At 31.5% G+C, this 3,252-nt stretch overlaps 1 long non-coding RNA gene across 1 annotated transcript; it reads right to left on the reverse strand.

Moving 5' to 3' along the window:
* Positions 1 to 1,191: 1,191 nt before the first annotated feature.
* LOC128296385 (uncharacterized) lies at positions 1,192 to 2,818 on the reverse strand. Its single transcript, XR_008287001.1, has 2 exons — positions 2,162 to 2,818; positions 1,192 to 2,054 (listed from the first exon to the last, which is right to left on the reverse strand). It is a non-coding gene; the product is annotated as an uncharacterized LOC128296385 (long non-coding RNA).
* Positions 2,819 to 3,252: the final 434 nt, after the last annotated feature.

Raw genomic sequence — 3,252 nt, forward strand, 5'->3', positions numbered from 1 at the left:
GCCTAATTATATATATATAATAGTTTATATAAATACAAATTTATATTATATGTTTAATAGAAAGGGCTTCGTAAGAAAAATATGTTGCAATTTAAAAGTAATATATATATATATATATATATAAAGAATACTTTAATTATTATTATTATTTAGGGATTAGAGATTTAATATTGTAATAATACTATAGCGTAAGACAAAAAATAAGTTAAACGCATTGCACTCTACTCACTGCCCATCTAAATCCATCCTTATTCTACAAAATCTATTAGAATGCTACAATTTAGAAATTATTTAAATATACTAAAATTGTTGAGTAAATAAATGGTAAAAAAAAGGCTTAGAATACACAAGTAAATATTCTTACATTAATATATGTAAATATTCAAGTTAAAGATTACAATATATTTCATTAAAAAAGTTGTAGCATAAAAAGAGACAAATTGGAACATAAAGTAAGAAAATAAAAGAAGCATATATTGATATTTTTCTTGCTCATCAAGACATAGATACCCGTTAAGGAAGAAAAGGTGTAAGACATTTTGTGATAGAAAATGGTTTGTTTTTATTATTGTGTGTACAAATATGCATTATTTAATATAATTTAGAGAAATTAGTGAAGTCCAGTTTGGCTCAATCGAATCATCATCTTCAAAAAAAAAAAAATACAGATAAACCCTTTAGAAATAGAATACAATGAGCAATTGTATTTATACATTTTGGAAAGTGATTATATTTATTCATTATTAAATATTTCTAATTAAGTGTAAAAAAATTACCAAGTTTTATTTGAATTACTCATGTCATATAACATATAATTTTATCTCTGTACATTTAATTTGGTTAATATTTTAAATAATTTGGCATGTCAAAAGATCAATATAAGTAAATATTATATTTTGAGACGAAGCAGCCGATGGTCTCGAGTCTACCAAGTAAACGTTTGAGTGGAGTTAACAATTGAATTTGTTGGCAAAAGCTTGTATTCTTATTCTCTCACAAAGGATGATGTCACCGCTTATGTTAGCATTGATGATGCTATTGTCTTAATTACTGGTGTATACTTTATTCATGAATTATAAATTAAATATTATAAAAATTATATTTGAAGTTATTAAACTATTCTAAATTATGTTTGTCTTAATCACAATCATTTTGAAAGTTACCAAACTATTAACAAAAGTCGTCAAAAAGTAAAACTATAAAAAAGGTTGAATTTTTATTAACAGTTTAGTTGTATTACAATTAGAGAGAACATGTTTGAAATGCTCTCTCGAGTTGATTTTGCTATGGAAGCGAATCCCACGGCTTCGAATTGTGGTGTCGAAAGGGTTACGAAGAAAATCAGATGACAACCGGAGTTAACTATAGAGGTGCCTGACCCGACAATAGATGGAAACGAGTAGACCGTGCAAGAGGAGATCGTAGCAAAGGATTCGTATAAGGTTAGGTTGATGGCAGATTCATCGAATCCAAATGGGAGTGTTGGTATGGAAGAATATTTCAAGTTACAGGATAAAGATGTGATGACAGAAACTGTGAATGGAATTCCTTCTATCACATTTTCGACCATGTCCATAAGTTCATTGAAAAGAAAATGGCTCTATCAATTGTGATCAAATTACTGGGTAGGAAAATAGCTTTCAACACTTTATTAAACAAGGTGTCTATTCTATGGAATATTAAGGGTTGATTTTAGTTAATGGATCTGTTCTATGGAATATTAGGGGCTGATTTCAGTTAATGGATCTGTAAAATTACTTTTACCTTGTCCGGTTCCAGGAGAAAGATGACTTCGATATGGTGGTGTTAGGTGTCCCTTGGGTGGTGTTTGATCATTACTTGTCGGTGAGAACCTGGGCAGCCAGTTTTCGACAACCAACAGTGATATGAAAACTTAGGTAGTTTGGATCTGATTATTGGGGTTGTCTGAATGATATTACTCTGATTTTTTGCTAAGGGCCATCCGAAGTATGATCGGATCGGTTTATAGGATCAATGCTCGGACTGATGCGACAGTCAAAGGGAGATTAGCGAGATTGGCTGTTAGTGTGGATCTGAAAAAATTCTTGGTTTCAAAGGTTAGAATCAATGGAAGAATCCAAATAGTTGAGTATGAAGGATTACCTAATATTTGTTTATCGTGTGGACTTTTTGGACATACCTCGTTGTTATGCACTGAAAACAAATCGCTTGTGGTAGAGGAAGCAACTATTGCTGGCAAATCCGGGGTTGATAATTCAGGTCTCCAGTCTCAAGTGGAGGAAGAGGCATTTGGCCCTTAGATGATGATTGAGCGACAGTAAATGAGGAAATCGCATGATCCATCGGAAGGAAGAACTATTAGTGGTAACAACCGTTTCAGGAGCTCTAAGTTTTCCGTGTTGGAGGCTGAAGGGGAGGTGACAAGAATCAACAATCACAGGGTGAGTGAATCGACTGGAACTGGTGTGATGGAGGAGAATCTGACGATTTTTTCATTGAAGAATGAAATGATGATAGAAGGAAGGAAATGAACATTTTTGTTAGAAAGGAAAGTTCTAGAGGCGGCTAATGGGGATGCTGGGTTTAGGAGAAGGGACATTAGGGTTAATGGTAAATGGGTGATTGGAAATTTTGGGCTTAAGTCTATTGGAAGGGTTTTGATGCCCAATAATGGTGGAGGTGGGTTTGTCTAAAAAAAGAATACTAATAGGTTTGGTAGGGGTGTTTTATTGGGCCGAGCGGGTAATGAGGATATTCTGGGTCAGAAAAATTTCAAGTGTTCTTAATGACCAATTTGGATAATTTAAAGCATGCAACATTTCGGGCTATTGAGATTGAATCGCACGGTACTGTTGGAATATTTTCAAATATTTATAGTATTTCAATATGTATAAATGAATTGGTGTAATTAATCAAAATATTATATTGTTTGATTTTTTAAAAAAGAATTATAACTATTTAAATAATTTTATTTGAATAGTTATAATTAAATGAATAATTAAATGTTTATTTTAAAGACATTATTATTCAGAAAGACACCTATTGATGAAAGATGTCTCTATGAAGAGACATGAAAATTCATATAAATAGGAATGAGATTTCATTTGGAAATCATACCATCAAATTCTAATATTCTTTCTTTCCTTCATTCGTTTTCTAATATTATTAGATTATTCTATAAAGTATTACTGTAGAAATCCTTTATAGAAATTGAGTTTCTTGTCATACAATTGCTCAGTGTGTAGTGAGCTATTCTTGTCAGTGCAAAAC

Source organism: Gossypium arboreum, chromosome 8 (genome assembly GCF_025698485.1).
Source record: "Gossypium arboreum isolate Shixiya-1 chromosome 8, ASM2569848v2, whole genome shotgun sequence".
NCBI classification, from domain to species: Eukaryota; Viridiplantae; Streptophyta; class Magnoliopsida; order Malvales; family Malvaceae; genus Gossypium; species Gossypium arboreum.